The 19576-nt window shown below is 41.1% G+C and overlaps 1 protein-coding gene across 8 annotated transcripts in view; it reads left to right on the forward strand.

Annotated features, from left to right (window-relative positions):
• Nucleotides 1–19576, forward strand: part of TFAP2B (transcription factor AP-2 beta) — a 130342-nt gene that overhangs the window by 31855 nt on the left and 78911 nt on the right. For 2 of the 8 annotated variants that reach the window (XM_074991399.1, XM_074991398.1), the window contains exon 10: nucleotides 1170–2350. The exons of 4 other annotated variants lie outside the window; for them this stretch is intronic. The gene's annotated coding sequence lies outside the window, so the exon portion shown is untranslated. Of the gene's footprint in view, nucleotides 1–1169; nucleotides 2351–11575; nucleotides 11598–19576 lie in introns of those variants that run through there. 2 more of the 8 variants (XM_074991400.1, XM_074991406.1) reach the window with 2 other exon arrangements.

Here is a 19576-nt window from a genome sequence, read left to right on the forward strand (position 1 = left end):
GGGTGGAGGTGGGCTGGGTATTTAATAATATTGGACAATATCGTGTCATCAGAAGCCACTGTTGCATCCAACTCTAGCAGCTAAATATGGTCCATGCCCAGAGATTAGTAGAGATATGTACCTGTGTGTCTCTATGTGGAAATAATTACGATCTTAGACCTTTGAACAAGCTGTTAAAGAAAATACTTTGAACTTACGTTTTGTTGGTGTTCTGATGCCCTGAACTATGCTCACAAATGTGAAACAAAGCTGGTAAGACCACGTTTACCCTGCTGCTCTTTTCTGAGCAGTGACAGTGAGTGTATTTTGTATCATTTGAATCTTTATAGTGGGTGGAGGCTCACTACCTTTCTTGGATACAGTAATGCTGATTTCAGGCCATAAAGATTGCCAGTGGTACTGACCATTTAGTCTTCTCTTACCCTGCATTCCAACAAAATACCCCTCTCAATTTAAAAGGACACAGACCTCTTTTCTATTTCCTTATCCACTGTACCAATGGAAAAGAAGTTATTTCAAATCGCATTTTAGAAATATCTGACGGTACCACAGAGCCCAGCTGTCGTAGCCTTGTGTGCCAGAGTATGTCTACCTGTTAAAAAGTTTTACCCATTCCCCCAACAAACATAGATCTAAACAATGAAAAGGAAACCCGAAAAGGTGGGAAATGATACAACCCTCCTTTCTATGCCAAAATGGATTCCTTTTTGAATCACCTTGAACAGTGAGAAATATCAATGTAGCAACTCCTCTTAAGGAACAATGAGGAGAGGCGTTCAATATTAAGTTTGTATATATTTATTTATGCTTAATTTAACGGGAATGTGTAAATATGGCGAGCAAGTAGTTTTGGGTTATTTATCTGTGACTCTATACCTCTGTGAATGGGTGGGGGACTTCAAAAACAAAAAATACAAAAAAACAAAAAAGTTTAAAAAAAGAAAGAAAAAAAACCCGCTTGAATCTAGATAGTATCCTATCGGAATTTTTTTCTGTTCTTTATAGACAAGCTGTTATGGTAATGGGTAGAAATTGGTTTCTTGTCCAGTGATGACATGAGTTACATAAATAATAATAATAAGAAAAAATGTTGTGTTTTGTTGTATTTTCCTCTTCAGTTTTTCTTTCTTTTTTTTTTTTCCTTTTTCTGAATGTTGGTGCTGCTTCAGTTCTTCAGACGGATTTACTTATAACGCCAAGAAGTCTTTATTTTCCCAATCTGGGGTTTGGGAAATTCAGGACATGTCTCTACATTTAAGAAAACCGACAATAAATATTGCTTCTCAGAAATGTTGGCATTTTATTTGTCTGATTAAGGGGGGGTGTCTATTGTTTTGTCATCCTTCCCTCTCCTTTTTAAAGTGATGTACTAAACCTCATGCCATCGTAATATGATTTTTTTGTTTAATCTTTCCTGTCCTAGCTAGATTAATGGCAAATCATTTTCTCAATCCCAGCTACCAGTTAGTAAAAGAAAGTTCTCTGTGTTATTACAACACTGCAGGTTGTCTCAGATCTCCACTGCTGTATCACTATACTTGCTCCACTTGTGTTGGTGTCTGCAGATGGATGGATATTCCTACTCTAGTTATAAATTCAACTGATTAACCTTTTTGTTGATATTTACAAGGCATGAGTAGCTCTATTCTTTTGCATAGTTAAAGCATCAGGAATGAGATTATAGAAAAAAAAAGTCTTCCCCAACAGGCTTTATTTTGGTTTGGAATTGACACTTATAAGGAAGATATCAGTAGGGGTGGATTCTGGTTTCATTTGCACCAGTATAAATCTGGAGCGACATTGGAGTAACTCCAGATTTACACTGAGGGTAAATGACTTCTGTAAATCAGATTAGAATACTGGCCAAGTGAATTAGAAATGGGAATACTATCCGTCCAGGCCCTGCCAATTCAGTCAGCCTTTGTCTGGATCCTCAAGGACTCTTTCTCTCTTTATTTAGACAAATATGAAACATTGTGTGGCCAAGGAATTTGGATAATTACTGCCCTATTTGTCCCAGTTCACACTGAATGCTCACCCTCTGGTTTTATTTCCCTGGTAGTGAGATGTGAGGGGGTTGGTTGGAAGTATTTTGCTTTACATTTCTGTAGAGAGATACAACCAGTATAAATTCCCTCCGATTTGGCTCCTCAAATAGAAATAATTTAAAAAGAGAAGGAAAAAAAAATCCAAGGCTGTTTTATGAAGAATTCTAGGGGCCCTTTGCATCACCTGTACAAGATCATCCTGAACTTTGGTGACACCTACTTGGGTGTCTCTGGGAAAGGTTCACCATCTTACAAAACTGTGCATATGACAAAGATTTGAAGGATCCTGGTACAGTGGGTGAAGTAATGCAGCCCTAAACTCAAACCTGAAGGGTGTGTGTGTGGGGGGTGGGATAGTGACTCTCATATCCTGGCAATTAAAGCCACTCTAACCTGGTGGGGACCCATCTACAGGTTAATAACAGCCACCCAAACTGTGTTCAAAACTCCCTAAGGGGCATTTGTCCAGGCCTGGGCATGGAGCAGATTTGGGGTGCTCTCCGGAATCTCTCTGTGAACTCTGGACAGGTGCATTTGTCCCCATAGCATTTTCTCTTGTCCTGTGTGGGATATTTAAAAAGTGCCCTAGAAACTCCCTGGAGCGGGGGTGGGCATGTGCCACTGTGATCCTGCAAGAATTTCATAATAATTCTTTTGTCCCACGAGCCAGAGTAACTCTCATCTCCTTCTACTCAAACACCCTGAAAGGAAATTCCAAGTGGCAGTAAGTTGTTTGTGTGGCTGTTGCAGGATCAGGCTCAGCTGTAATCTCAGGCGCTGAATGAAATTGTGACTTTTGGCCATCATCTTTTAGAATCACATTTCATATGATTAATTAATTGGTTAGCTAAGTAAATTGGCATGTGTTATGGAAATGCACTAAGGATCACTCCTGCTTTTGTTTTCCATGGGCTTCAATCCCTCTGGATCAGTCCCAGAATCTATCCACCTATCTTTCTTTGACACTCTCTCTCATTGACTATGTCTCCACTACAGCGGTCTTTCAGAAGAAGTTCTTTAGGAAGATTTGTCCAGGAAAAAAACAATGAGAAGTCCTGTGGCACCTTATAAACCAGAAGTTATTTTGGAGCATAAGCTTTCATGGACAAAGACCTGCTTAGGTTATAAAGTGCCACAGGACTTGTTGTTTTTGCAGCTATAGACTGACTATCAGCTACCCCTCCGATACTTCTGGGAAAAAAATAAAAACTTCTTTCAAAAGATCACAACCACACACAAAAGGGTGGATCAAAAAATTGATTCGTTCTTTCTATAGAGAGTGGCCACAACCAGCTGCTCTTTTCAAAAGAACAGGCTAGGAAACACTACAGATAAAAAAATACAGTGCCAGGGAGGACTGCACTTTGGGAAAAAGGGACCTTGGGGTGTTTACACATTTTTTTTCAGAATTAATATTTCAGAAAAAGGTGCCCTTTCTCATCCAGGAGCAGAGGAGGGCCACTGGGAAAAGTGCTGAGTTCTTCCCATTTAATATGGAAAGAACACATTTTGTCCTCATCTACACTACAGTGATTTCCAAAAGATGATCTTCCAGAAGATCACACCTACACCCAAAAAAAACGGATTGAAAGAGCAATCTGCTCTTTTGAAAGTGAGCATCCACACAGCCAGGGAAAGAACGAGCCAGGGATTGAATAATCTGGCACCATGAGGACCACATTTTAGAGGAAAGGGCCCATGGAGTGTCCACACATGCTTTTTTCTGAAAAAATCTTTTGGAAAAAGGCACTCTTCCTGATCCTGGAGCAGAAGATGGCTTCTGGGAGAAGCACCACGCACTTTTGGTTTCTGATCGAAAGACCAAATTTTGCGTGTGGATGCTCCACATGCTATTTCAGAGGAGGGCCTGATTTTCTGGAAGAACTTGGCTAGCGTAGACATGGTCTTTGTGTGTAGATGCTCCACATGATTTTTTGAAAGAGCTCTGGCTTTTTGGAAAAAAACTGTCTAGTGTAGACATAGCCATTAACAGGTGTATAGATGTTTCTATAAGTGGACATATGCATATAAAAATAGGACATTTCACATTGTTACAAATAAATAAAATACATTTTCTTCATTGTTCTTTCAAATTCTGCATTATATATACAAAATTGCCAGAATTAGAAACTAACAGGCGATATTGTGCTGAAGCAGTTAGATGAGCTGTTCCTTTGGCCTTTCCGCCTGAAACTCTTAGCCTCAGACCACTGCAAAGAGTGCTCTGCTATGGGCAGTAGAGTTTTCTTTATTTAGATATGTACTTGAGGCAGACACTGCTAAATGTAATACTGCACTAAATAAGTGATAACAGTTCTGACGGCCTTTCATGTTTTCAGATTTCATAACACACACACACACACACACACACAATTGTGGGCCCATTCCATCTTCCATTGAAACCAATGGCAAAGTTCCCTTTGATTTCAATGAGAGCAGGATGACCCTTCTGTTTGTAAGTGTCTCCTCTTAATTTTCATATATAAAATCCTTTTGTTGGTCACTCATTAAAGAGTGTCCGCCTGACCATTTCTTAACACCATAGTGTCTAAAACCAGCATGATGTGTTGATTACAGTATGAGCCTTGCAGTTCCTATTCAACCTCTCTATACAATGGCATCGATATAAAATGATTTTTGCTCCGCAAAATTCTCTGAATTATTTCACACTTGCACTGATGGGTATCTATTCCCACCAGGACAGCTCAAATACACACATTCAGATAGATCCATTCATTTCAAAAAGGGAATTAAATGTTTTACAAGGCTTGAAACAAGCAATGGCAAAAATAGATTAAACAACATGCTACCTGAGTGGTGGAACCCTGTAGGTAGGCATTTTGTTGCCTTTCAAATGGAGATATCTGTCTCATGTATTATTAGGAATCAGTTTTAAATTTTGTTAAAATATTATTGTTATTATTGTTTATTAATGATATTTTCCAAATATAGGAGAAGCATAAGGAGAGATAATGTAATGTATAAGTGTTTTGATAATTCCATTTGAGTGTCCATGGTATGTTAGATATTCTGGCTGAGAAGAAGCAGTCTATGCATTTCAGTAACTTTTGCAGTGTAATTTTGAAATACTGCCTTGATTAATATTATAGCACAAGGGGTGTGTGTGTGAGAGAGAGAGAGAGAGAGAGAGAGAAAGTGTGTGTTGGGAAGATCGGATTATCTACAAAATATATTTAAAAAATCAGTTATTATATATTTGTGTAATGAAATCCCCACGTGTCCATCCCTCTTAGTTCAGTCATAAAGAGCCTTTCCCCACTGTCCTTGTAAGAGCAGAACTTTCAGTGATTTAAACGCCTTCTCCTATGGACCTCAGTGTGAGTTTCAGAGGCGCAAGGACTGTAATGCTGGTTCAAAACAAGCAACAGCAAAGAGCAGCAAGTGGGATGAGAATCATTATTAATCTTGCTTTTAGTGTGATATTTCTGTTGTCTGATGCCAGAGTTCGTTCGACTTTGGTAGTAGAAAAGGACCATGTCCATCTGTGTTTGAAAACATGGCAGAGTGATGATTCAATTACAAATTACAATGGAAGTAGGAGGGAAAAAAGACAAACAGCTTGATAGTAGAAGTTTTAGGAACGGGTACTTGGCACGCGCCCTTCCTATAAACAGAATATTTATAATTAGAGCAATACAAGCAAGAGAGGAAAAAGGGAAATGTTCTCAACTGATTATTTATGTATTATAAGCATTGACTTTTGATGATGTTATGGATCATTTCTGGTGTGTGATGTGTGTAGTTCAAATAAACAGATTGTCAGTCACTTGTGATAGTAACTGTCTAGTGTGTAAGTACAAACACATATACTCAACTGTATAAATACATAAACAGTGGAGAGAAAACCAGTCAAATTAATTCACACCACTTTGAATATGTATAAATACATAAACAATGAAGAGAAACCCGGATTGGTCCAGTCAAATTAATTCACACCCCATTGCTTATATAGAACTCAGTTTTTCAAGTAAAGCAAGAACTCTTTCACTTATGTTTATGGGGAGAAACTTTCCTAAGTTTCTAAGCTGTATTTAAAACGTAGCTTTCATTACCCTGCCCCACACCTTTCCATATGCTCCCAGACACCTTAAACAAACCAAGCCTGGAACTGTAGACAGAATTTTTTTCCAAAGTTGGGAAAAAAGAATGAGTGCGGTTGGGTTGCTTGATCCTCTCTTCTGTTTAAAACTAGTTCAAATTAAAATTATATTCTAATGATTTCAGGAAAATAACAGCCTCTGTCTCTGCTATTGCATAATTCTAAGGCACAGATATGTGATAATTAGATTTTTTTTCTGTACCTGTAGATCAACAGTTCTGTGCATCTGTGTGTGAATGTGGGTTATTGATCTGGGGAGGGGAAGTATTTTATTGCTACTTGTCTTCTCCAGAGCAGAAAAGGAAGACTTTTATCACTTCTTGGCTGGTCTCTTTCTTTCTGTTTATAACCAAATGGGTTGCCACAATCCATGGTTCCAGTGGTTTTCTTGTCCTCCTTAATTTCTTTCAGGTGATGGCGAGCCTTGAACATCTATGGGGTATTATAAATTGTGATATAATCTTCCATCCATCTTTGAACAAGGGACTCTAGCACTCAGCTGCAAGCTGAATGGGGGAAAGATGCTATTCACCGTGACTACATCTACACTAGTGAGTTTTTTCAAAAAAAGCCAGGATTCCTTTGAAAAATCCTGAAGAGCATCTGCACACAAAATGCATTCTTTTGATATTAGATCAGAAGAATGCAACGTATTTTCTGGTGGCCCTCTTCATCTCCCAAATGAGGAAGAATGTCTTTTTTTTAAAAAGATTCCTTCAGAAAAAAAATAATGTGAAGCTGGCCCAAGGGCTCTTTTTTGGAAAGAGCAGTCCTCATGGCGCCGGATTTTTTGATCTCTGGACCTTTCTTTTGAAAGAGCAGGAGCTGTGTGGATGCTCTCTGTTGAAAAGCAGATCAACTTTTTCAATCCACGTTTTTGTGCATGGATGCGCTCTTACAAAAGTTTTTTCAAAAGAGATCTTCCAGAAGAACTTGTTTCAAAGGATTTCTGTTGTGTAGACATAGCCTAAGGCTACAGTTACACTTCAGCAATCTGTCGACAGAAGTCATTGTCAGAAGAGATTTCACAAAAAAAACTTCTGTTGACAAAGTGCAGCCACACACATAGCCAATCAGAAGAGAGCTCTGCTCTGTTGACAGAGCAGCTGGACTACCCAGCTACTCTTTTGAGAAAACAGACACCCGGAAGCACAATAGACAGAGCTGCCCGTTGTTCTGGATGCCCTGTCTGTTGAGAGAAGGCCACCACCCCAGAGTGTCCACACAGCTTGTTTGTCAACAGATTCTGTCGATAACAGTGTTATTCCTTATGGCTGAGAGGCAGAACACGACCAGGGAAAGCGCTGAGTTTTGTCGACAAACTGTTGACAAACTGTTGTGTCTGGACGTTCCAACAGTTTTGCCCAAAAAAAAAAACCCACCAAAAAGACCCCAGAGTTTTGTCAGCAAAACTTTCTGATGTAACCACAGCCTAAAAGACAATTCTTATCTAAGGTAACTCAGATCTATGTCATTGCACAGGCCTTCAGTAATTTTATACCCAGACACTTCACTCAAGGGAGAAAGTTCTCTGTGTCCACGCGGTGGGGTATGTTTAGTGCCAACACTTTAGAAAATGTTCAGCCACTCAGTGGACCATGACCATTAGGTCTGATTCTGCACCTGCTGAAGTGAAACCCAGAGCTCCCAAGGGCTTCCCTGCTGGCCCTGCCTGGATCCAGAGACCCACTTGTGAGCATGAAAGCCCCCAGTGAGCTGCACCCATCACCATGTCAGGTGCAGCAGGGCTGTGCTTCCAACCAAGCTGCTGTCTGAAACCAATGGGTTCTCTGTGTATGAAGGGCTCTGAGTGTGTGTCTCCACAGCTTAGTTATTCTGAAAAAAAATCGAAATAGCGTGTGAGTGATTTCAAAACTGGTACCCATCACTGCATGAGGAATAGCCTATTTCAAAATAGGGGATGTGTAGACAGGGAATAGAGCCTATTTCAAAATAAGCTATAGTGACTCCCATGGCTCTATCTTGAAATAGGCTACCTGTGTGTGGGCACTCTATTTTAAAATAGCAGAGTGCTATTTTGATCTACATATTTGTGTGTAGCAGTGTTATTTTGAAATAGCTATTTAGGAATAATTTATTTCAAAATAGGTTTGTTGTACAGACACACCCTGTTGTCCCACTCTCTGTGGACATCACTGTATTAGCCTCTCTCTAGCCTCTGCGCTTTCCAACCCTGAGCTGTTGGTTTACCTTACCCACAAACTGTTTGACTTTCAGGATAATATTTGTAAATCGTGCCGTAGACGCATTATTTAGCAAGGCGATAACTAGGTTGTCCTGCTGGCTTCCCCGACCCCCTTATATCCCCCAAGCTCCCTCCCCAGCATTCTGTCAAGCAATAGGCTGTAAAATAGTTATCCAGACCAGCAGACAGGCAAGTGCCGTTTGAGAGTAATTTCTGCCCCCAGCCTTTAGCCAGGGGCGAAGCAAGCGTGCTCTCTAACTGATCAACCTGGATATTTCATTATTCATTAATTTACTGTTTAACCAAATCCCGCTCATTATCAGAGGCAACGCTTGGCAGAGCCCAGTGAACAGTAGCAGTTGGTGTCAGGCGTGGAGAATAGGCCCATTTGATCCTGGGCTGTTTTATTATTCAGCACCACTGACTGAGAAAAAGGGCCATGAATAATAAAAAGCCAAAGCGTGTTTGAACTGAGAAGCATGACACAGTCTTACAAAATAGCAGTTAGGAAATTAAAGGCAAGGGGGCCCAGGGCTGGAGTTTCTAATCCTGGCTGTGGACACAGAGATTTAGCTCTGTCGTTGTTTTATAATAAAATATAACAACAATACAATACTACGTGATTAATAATAACCTAAGTTACCATAAGCTCAGTAGTGTGCACCCTTCTGATTCCAATTGTCCATCTCTTGCACACCTAGGACTGCAATTTTTGGTGGTAATCAAGCAACCAAATATAGGCCAGCAACTCTTACTCTCACAGAGCTGTTTAAGAGGATTAGGATAAGCCTACCTTTTCAAAAATGGCTAGTGAATGGGAGGGCTTCCTTTCTTGAGGGGGCCAATTCCTGATAGCTTACTGGGACCTGACTTGGAATATTTTTTATATATCTATATATCTATATCTATATCTATATCTATATCTATATCTATATATATAATATAAAGAGAGAGAGAGAGAGAGACACCTCATAGAACTGGAAGGGACTAGGTCAGGTTATCAAGTCCAGTCCCCTTGGCAGGGCCAAGCAACATCACCTGCCACTTTTTTTTTGGTAAATCTATTTGTCCCAGATCCCTAAATGGATTCCTCAAGAACTGAGCTCATAAGTTTGGGTTTAGAAGGCCTAAACCCACTCTCTTGAACACTTTGCACTTCTGAAAAAAAATTGGGATTCCCCCCAGAAGGAGGCACTAAAAATCACTGGTCGCTTCTGCAAATTTAGATTGCAAGGGTTTCTTGCATAAGAAACTGTTACGAGGGTGAAAAGACTCTTGGTTAGAGAGAGAATACTGGAGTGGGTCATTTAAGACTTCCAACAGAAATAGGCACAAGAGTAAGTCTTGGATAACCCCAGCAAAACCAAATCACCCACACAAACCTTCCCCCAGCCCTTGAAAATAGAAAAATCTTGCTAGCAAGTTTTGCATTGAGGAAACCAAAATATTCCCTTTGGTCCTTCTACTCTGTAATTTCATTACTTGTTTCTAATAACTGTTGAATACAATGCACTATAATTATTATTTTTTCCTCACCAAAATGTGTCATTAAACTCATCAGGTCTAACTAATCCTTAGTGTAATTCCACTGAAATAATAACAATAACAATAATAATAACAATAATAAATAAAAGCTGCAGGGTGAATTTGGCTCTTTTTCTTCTGATTCCTGCAGTTAACTTTGCCAGGCAACCCTCACTTGGACATTTCCCCTTATAATACCCTTATAATACTCTTTACTCAGGCATGTTTGTGAAACAGGCTGTTCCAGAATATGGAATTTCCCAGATTATGGGTGTTCTCTGGAACAAAAGATAATCAAAGTCTATTCCTAAAGCTTTGTAGGTACAAACCATTGTAGAGTACTGTACATGTAAAACATAGCATAAAACATATCCTCAATGCATCGTATTTAAACTGTTATTTTGTTTTTATTATCATATGTAGGTAATTAAGCAGAAAACCACTAACTGTAGAGAAAAGTGCTCTGCCATGTCTCACATTTCCAATTTAAATTTGTGCTAGAGAGTACTGTGTATGTATGTTGGCTCACTGACAAGGTGGGGAGGGGGCAAAGGGAGCAGTCATCCAGGGCATATCTGGCAGCAGTGGTGACCAGAGCCCCAGGTCCTTTAAATCACTGCTGGAGCACTGTCCTGAGCATTCTGGGAAGTGCCAAGGGCAGGGGAGGGGGCAGTGTAGTGCACTCTGTGCGGCTCTGAGGGCTGGCTGGTCTGGGCCCTGCCCCTTTTCCCCTCTGCCCTGCCTCTTCCAGGAGTTCAGAGCTGGCCCCCACCTCCACACCTTGCCCAGGAGCCCATAAAGGCTGTGAGCCCCCACCTTTAATACGCATATAACTTTTTGTTTTGTTGCACTGTCTTTAAATGTATTTTGCTTGTATTATCATTATGACAAGTATCAGAGAGGTAGCCACGTTAGTCTGTATCTTCGAGAACAACAAGAAGTCCTGTGGCACCTTATAGACTAGCAGATATTTTGGAGCATACACTTTTGTGGGCAAAGACCCGCTTCATCAGATGCATCTGATGAAGTGGGTCTTTTCCCATGAAAGAGTATGCTCCAAAATATCTGTTAGTCTATAAGGTGCCACAGGACTTCTTGTTATTACCATTATGGTGCTCTGTAATGAGCAGGGGTCCAAACCATGGGTGTTTCATGATCACAGACACCCAAGATTAAGGAGTTTCAGGTGCATGACTTTCATCTCAAGCACTGCTTGAGTGTTTGCTCTAACCCTCTACCCCCTCCTCCAAGTATAAAATGGGGTTCAGATGATAGGATGGTTGGGCATGGAATGGGAATTACAGGAACAAATATTTGTTATCATCACATATTAGTCCTGGCCAGGATCAACAGAGACCTCCGGGTGGATTTAGGTTTGGGTGATTTGGCTCAATTGATCCTTTAATAAAACAGTGGCCAATTTTACCCCACACCACATGTCTCTCGTTCTTTGTGGCCTGGAGTTCAACACAGGCATCTCTCAATAGGTCACATGTCTTCTACTGTAGCAGCAGGCATATAGTTATAGACTGGGTCGAATTCTGAATAAGAATCACAATGAATTTCAATGGGATTTCAACTTGGATAAATTCTACATTTAGAAATGTAACAGAATCATAAATATCACTGCAGCAAATATTGTCGGAGTAAAAGTAGCATTTCTTTTTCTTTTCCCAGTGCAACTTGCCATGTATCAGAGGGTCCATTTGGATAACTATGTGTAAGTTTATCCAGAGCTTTTGCCTATGTCTCTGAATCATAATTTTTGTCGAGATTGCTCCAGAGCAGGAAGCTGTGCCAGATTTCATGGCCTTTTACTTCCAATTTGGAAGCTGGAAGACCATTGGAGCAGGAAAACTGGGATGAAAGAAACCTAAAGAACTTAAAAACAAGGTTCAGATGAGACTTAGTTCTAAGCACTGGTGAAAATTCAGTGGTGTGTTTGTACTAAATTCCTTTTTTTTGTGTGTGTGCGCCACTGAAATTAACAGACACTGACTGAGCCTTTCAATTGCAAAGTCATGGGCCCAAGAAAGGGAAGAGAGAGTTTCAAGTCTAAGGTTAAGGTACTGGATTAAGGATCAGGATTCAGTTCTCCACTTTGCCATACACCTCATGCGTGACCCTTGGCAAATCACCTGCTGTCTCTGTGCCCAGATTCCTCATTTATAAAATTGGAATAACAATACTTCTTTTTCCCCAAAGGCATATTGTGCAACTGAACACATTAACAGTATTGAAGAGCTTATGCCGTGTGGTGATAAGGGGCAGATTCCTTTAACTTTTGTCTGTCTTGTTTGTTTGCTCTTCAGTAGGGTGACCATAACCCCCTGCCCCAAATGCAGGATAGAGAGATATGGGGTGGGAGAGAGGCAGCTCCTCCCAGCTCCACCAAGCCCTGGTGAGCCAGGAAGGAGTAGGCAGCCACTGGCACTCCCCGGGAGCCTCAAGAAAGCAGCAGCTGCTGACCCTCCCCTGAAGCCCCATGAAGCGGCAGCTGCTGGCAATCCCCCAGATCGCTGGGGAAGTAGCAGCTGCCAACCTTCCTGGGAGTCCCAGGAAAGGGGCAGCCACCGGCCCTGCCCCAGGACCCTGGAGAAGCCACAGCTGCCAGCACTACCTGGGAGTCCTGGGATGAAGCACCTGCCCATGCTCACCTGCTTCCTGGAGGCTCAGGGAAGTGACTCCTGCCAGCAGCTGCACCTGCGAAGCTGCTGGCAGAAAAGGTCAGTGGGAGAGGACCCAAATACAGGACAATGAGTCAGGATGCCTTTTTGGTGTCCCAGATATGGGACTGTCCCACCCAATACGAGACAGATGGTCATTCTGCTCTTCAGGGAAGGGACCATTTTATTGTATCTGTACAGCACCTAGCACAGTGGAACCTTGATCTGGAGTAGTTACTGCCATAATGAAGTTATTATTTTGTTATCATTAATATCACCAACAGTAGCAGTAGATTAGTACTGATAGTAGCACAAGTAAACCAGAACTTTCTTGTCTGGCAACAACCGTAATCTGTCATGATTTTAGTTATCTGGACGACCACTTATTGTACCTATGGCCTAGTTCCCCATGGTTCATAAAGTTTGTTTACAGCCACCAGTTCTCACTTTCCGTGTTCTGTGATGTTATTTAGCTGTAATTCATGCTTAAATGTCTTCTAAGAGCCTAGTAAGCAGTGGAAGTGTTGGTAGTGCTGCTAGACAGTATTGGCCTCCTGTGGTTTGGCAAATTTTCTCGTTCAGCACTAGTCAGGTCCCAAGGATGCTGGATAAGAGACACTCAACCTGTATCTAGCAGTAAGGGTGGTAATAAATCCCAAAGTGTATTTTAATGCGAGGGAGGCCTTACCAGGGACCAGAGGCCTTCCTTCATTATGGGTAGCTAATTGAGTTTGCTTTGTTTTCTATGGGGTCAAAATGACAGAAGTGGGCCTGGCCTTTCCCGTGTGTTTCTTAATATGTCAAGCAACTATGTGCATCCCAGTGAGAGAAACTGACGCCAAGTGGATGTGAATACAAGGGAAGGATTACACTGTAGGTGCAGAATTGCGGGTTTAATCAAATGTGATTGTAATAAAGTGTGGGTGTAGCACTAGTAGTGTAATGGGATGGGAATGTGAGGGTGTGATTTTAATTAGGCGTGGGCGTAGCTGTGTGAGTATAACCCAATATGAGTGCTGGGGACTGGGCACGTAACTGAATGTGAAAGAGTCTGACTGAGGCTATGCTAATTAATGGTGGTCAGAGAGAATGATTGTAATTGAAGGTGAGAATGAGGCTGAATGTGTATGTTACTGAATGGACATGGGATGGAATGATCGCTATGAATGTGGGGGCAGCAACATGACTGTGACTGCAAAGTGATGTCTCTGTAGCTGATGTGCGTGATATGTGTTTGCATACACACAGCCAAAGTTCAGCTGTGGCTTTCTGTGATGAAGTTGTGCAACCTTGATGTGGGTGAGCTCAGAAAGAAAGAGTCTCATTAAATTGCAGCAAGGGAAGTTTAGACTGAACATTAGGAAAAATTTCCTGTCAGGGTGCTTAATTACTGGAATAAATTGCCTAGAGTGGTTGTAGAATCTCCATCATTAGGGATATTTAAGAACAGGTTAGATAAGTATCTAACAGGGATGTTACAGATGGTGCTTCATGCTGCTGTGAGGACAGGGAACCGGACTTGATGACCTCCTGAGATCCCTTCTAGTGCTGGTATTTTATGATTCCATGATTGACTATAAGCAGCGGTGGGGGTGGGGAAGGGAGGGGAGAATGTTCTTAGCCCCATGAAAAAGTTACAAAATCAGGTCCAAAGTGAAGATATACTTGTGAAAGCAGTTGAGAATAGGGCTGGGCTACTCCTCAGACAGTGCCTGTTTGCACAAATAAAACACTTACTATACTTTTGCTATGTTCACACTCCTTTTGTGTTAGTTTCTGGAAACTGACAAGATCAAGTAAGAGTTAAAAGACATTTGTGGTAAATGCATTTTCAACTCTTACAAATGAGTTCTTGCACAAATGAGTTCTCAAGGTGTGCCTACATGGCAAGTGAATGTGTGGCTTTAGCATGTGATATCTTCAGTCAATGACATAACAATGGTAATGTAGACATGCTGGTTTGGTCTTCACCATAAGCTATCATCCAGAGTACAAGCCCACTGGGGCCCTAGGAACACACTTTGGATGCTAGTTTGTGCAGAAGGCCTGCTAAGATCTCTACATAATATTAAAGACTAGATATTAATAAATTAAATAAGTTCTATCTATCTGTCTATCTATCTATCTATCTATCTATTTATCTGTCTATCTCAACACATTAAAGTTAGCATGGGCATGCCTGCCTGTACACATTCACTTCCATTGTAGAGATACCTGAAAAGTTACAATCATCCAATCCAGAAACAGAACTAATAACAACTATACCATGCATCCAGTACAAGCCAATCAGAGCGGCTGAAAATTTCAAATATGAAGTACAATGAACTGCTTGTGTATTACCTTCAGACAAAGACTTAATTTATAAAAATTATGGGTCAAATGAATTCACATAATGAATAATTGGTAACCCTGAAGACCATTTGTGAACATAAAAAGGAAGGTAAATTAATCAAATGCTTCTTTTTTGCTACAAATTGTTTGTTGAGCTTTAGCTGTCTGTGTGCCTGTGTATTGAGCAGTGATCTCATTGTTATTGCCAACACATTGAAATTCCTTTATGTTTTAGAGTTCTTTGTGTTGCCTCACCCAGAGATACACACAGTCCTTTTCACATACCTTAGGGGCTTAGTTATCGATGGAAATATATTGAAATAGCTGTTCCAGAATAATTCTTCCAGAATAATAATTTTGGCATTACCCTCTTATGGACCCTTTTATTCTGGAATTAAGTTTGTGGATGAGAAATAAGAAAAAAAATGCCTTCTTATTTCAACTCAAGTGAATCCCCAGTGAAGTAAGTATTCCCGATCTGGAATAATGAGTCCAGAATAGGCTTTTTGGTAAATTTCCAAGGATAGACAAGCCCTCAGAAAGGGGCCCAGAGCAGGAGTCAGGAGGCATGGGACCAGTTTCCATAGCTACTGTTAGCCTATGGAATCCGTTCATCATTTATTTCTTCCATAAATGGGATAATAATATCTAGTTTCCTTTGTAAACAACAAGAAGTCCTGTGGAACCTCATAGGCTAACAGATATTTTGGAGTATAAGATTTTGTGGGCAAATACCCACTTCATCATCATCTGACGAAGTGGGTCTTTGCCCACAAAAGCTAGTGCTCCAAAATATCTGTTAGTCTATAAGGTGCCCCAGGACTTCTTGTTCTCAAAGATACAGACTAACACAGCTACCTCTCTGATACTTTTTCTTTGTCAATCATTTTGAGGTCTACATGATGCAAAATGCTATCATTAGAGTATTATAGGTTGAACATGAACCTATTACAGGTTGAACCTCTCTAGTCCAGCAAGATTTTAGTGAGCTGGATGTCCACTTATATCATGTGTGCAGCCAAGTTTCCTGCAGTCCCATCAAGTTTGGGTACAGTTACCAACCCTGGTTCTCAGTGTTCCGTGCTGTTATTTAGCTCTAACTTATCCTTAAGTGTCTTCAAAAAGCCCAGAAAACAGTGGAAATGTTGGCAATGCTGCTAAAAATATTGACCTCCTACAGTATGGCAAATTCTCTGCTTCGGTACTGGTCTAAAAGTGCTGGACAAGAGAGGTTCAACCTGTACAAACAGATCTGTAATCATTCAAGACTTTCATACTGTCTCTGCAGTATCTGTTCTGCTTTTGCTATAAGAAGCCTATGAGAATTTAACACGACTCCTAATTCAACACTGAGTAGCGGACCAAGTGGAAAACTACCCACCTAGATCCAGAATTCAGTATCATCCCCACCTCACACTGCACACCTCACGGTATCATCATCCCCACCTTACAGTGTATCCCTGAGTTCTGAGAGATTTCTGTACAAGAGTATTAGGGGGAATATTTTGAGCCTGATACTGAAAGAAGCCAATTTCTCTGCTCCTAAATATTACGTAGGAGAGGTTTGGATGCCTGATCAGTGCCTCCAAAAACAGATGCTATTTTCTGAGTTGGAGGCAGGACAGAGGAGTGTTGGGGGCCAGCAGAAGTGATATAAGGACATGCTAAAGGCACACATGAAAAAGTGAAGCCTCAGTGTCGACACTTGGGATTACCTGGACCAAGACTGTCCCCAGTGGCGAACGGTAAACCATGAGGGAGTGATGCAGTTTTATAGGTCATGTTGCAGCACAGATAAGGAGAGGCAGAGAAGAAGAAAAATGTGGTAAAAACTGCCCTATGCCCCACCAACAGCTACTAACACCTGCCCCTTCTGTGATAAGACCTGCGGCTCCAGAATTAGGCTGATCAGCCAACAACAGACTCACAAATAGGAAGGTGACATGAAGCTGTTATCAAGTGACCGCCAAGAAGAAGAAGAAATGTGTGTGTGTGTGTGTGTGTGTGTTTGTGTGCGCACGCTCTCCTATTGTACTTGTGCTGTGCTATTTATATCTCACTAGATGCCTTTTTGGCTTTGAGTCATCTGCAGAGCTGAGCACACACATAAGGAAATGTGAAATACCCAGAAAAGGGCAATGTGACAGGTGCTGAGGTTTAAAGGGGGGGCCATTTCTTAAAATAGGGATGTTTGCTATCAGTATGGAAACACAATGCTCTGAAGACTAGCAGCAGCAGCAGAGAAAACCTTCAGTGGCCTATTGTACTTTCAAGCCTGGCAGAAAAAGCTGGAAATCATTTTGCAAGCATTGGACACACAGTAGCTCAGCTTCAATAGAAACAGTTATCAGGGTTGGGCTTGAGTGCCTACAACTTCCACTGATTTGAACTCGAGCAATGGATATAAAACCAATGAAAATCAATCCTTTGGACTCATATCCTGCATGAATTCACAGCTCCCATTGACATCAGCAGTGCACGATTGGGTCCTTTGTCCATCAGTCTTGAAGAATGAATCACGACACATTGCTCTAAAAGTTTCACAGGGAAATGACCTGATTAAAAGTAACATGCTCTGGGAAAACGGTTTCAGTTTCAGTTTCAGGCCAACCTCATCAATAGAATCACCGATGTTCTCCTTGGAGAGCCTGAAGAAAAGCCTGCCTGCTGCCGACACGTTAGTGCGGTTGATTGAGGTTTGCACCACACATAAGAAAGAGAGTTGGAAAAGTGCCATCCAAAGAGGTTATAATCCTAGTTGTGGTCAAGGTGTTGAGAGTTTTATATTTCTTGACAGCAGGATCTTTCCATAAAGTGAAAGGGAGGAGGGATATTACTGGAGTTAGCCACATAGTTAATTAAAATTTCTGGAAGCTATGGTGAGACCTTTGTCAGATAGGTCACAACTCAACTTTCTTATCCTCTTTCTTAATATAGGATGAAAGGAAGGACTGGCAATGTCCTTCTCAGGTCATGCATTCTATGTACCAACAGCAATAATATCAGACAAGACTCTCAGCATGTGAAGGGAGGTTGCAGCAGCAGAGGAAACCACAGAAGAATCCAGAAAAAAGGTCTCTGCTGTCCTGAAGCCCAAAATGTGAGCACGTGTTTAGAAGGCTAGGACAGGGCATCCGATTCCTATCTGGACCTTGCAATCTTCAGCCCGTTTTGCATATGTGCACAACATAGAACCATAGAATCTCAGGGCTGGAACGGACCTCAGCAGGTCATCTAGTCCAGCCCCCTGCTTCAAGCAGGATCAACCCCAACTAAGTCATCCCAGCTAGGACATTGTCAAGCTGGCACTTAAAGACCTCCAGGGATGGAGAATCCACCACCACTCTAGGCAACGCATTCCAATGCTTCACCACTGTCCTGGTGAAGTAGTTTTTCATAATATCCAACCTACTCCTCTCCTTCTGTAATTTAAGACTATTGCTCCCTGTTCTGCCATCAGTCACCACTGAGAAAAGTTTCTCACCATCTTCTTTAGAGCTCCCCTTCAGGAAGCTGAAGGCTGCTATTAAATCACCCCGCAATCTTCTCTTCTGTAAACTAAACAAGCCCAAATCCCTCAGCCTCTTCTTATAGGTCATGTGCTCCAGTCCCTTAATCTTTTTTATTGCCATCTGCTGAACCTGCTCCAGCACATCCACATCCTTTTTATACTGGGGGACCCAAAACTGTACACAATATTCCAGATGTGGCCTCACCAGTGCTGAATAGAAGGGAACAACCACTTCTCTAGATCTGCTTGAAATACTCCTCCTAATGCACCTCAAGATGCCATTAGCCTTTGCATTTGACTTCAGTTGGACTACTCAGGTGCTCAGAGTTTTTCATGTACATAATCTGAGCTTTCATATGCTCCCCATTTAACTTAGAAGATTCATGGAGCAGCAGCCTTCACAGGAAAATAATAATAGTTCTTAGCATGTATGTGGTACCTGGCAAGGTCAAAGAACTTCACAAACTATAACTATTCAATGGCTATGACATAGTATTTTGAAAGAGCAGTGTGATATTCTGCATACCAGACTGATATTGTCTAAAAACAAATATTTGGGTGCAGGTCAATCTGGGGAAAAGTAGAGATAACCAAGTCTGTAAATGACTGAAAAAAAATCTTGCCCTTCCCAGACACATCATAGCTATGTCTTCTCACTTCTTTCATTTGCAATTTGCAATGAAATGTAGAAAATGAATAAATTAAATGCACACTTGGTGACATTTCTTTCTTTCTTTCTTTCAAAATTATGAGAACACAGCAGTTAAAGATGAACTGATGACAATACAGGTTTTACTATTGTCTTCAGTGGGGCCAGGATCTTACCTTATGTTTGCATTCTTGGCAGGAAAACAACTTATTAAAAAGGGGGCTTGCTGTTCTCCTACCACTGACGTGAATGTCAGTCCATTTAAATTCTAAGATTAACAGATGTTCTGAGGCTGATTTCTACATGATGGTATTGCATCAGCTTTTCCATTCAAGCCTCTGAAGAATTAACTAGCTGTCATTCTGCCTGGAGAAAAGACAATGTGAAAGCTTCACAAAAAAGAAACTATTCAAGGGTCGATCCAGACTGATGATAATTTTTGGACATGAAAAGACACTGGGAAGCTCAGAAGTCCAGTTACATCCTATTATTTTAGACATGAGGAAGTCTATCATGGGGAT

This window comes from Carettochelys insculpta, chromosome 3 (genome assembly GCF_033958435.1).
Source record: "Carettochelys insculpta isolate YL-2023 chromosome 3, ASM3395843v1, whole genome shotgun sequence".
NCBI lineage: Eukaryota > Metazoa > Chordata > Testudines > Carettochelyidae > Carettochelys > Carettochelys insculpta.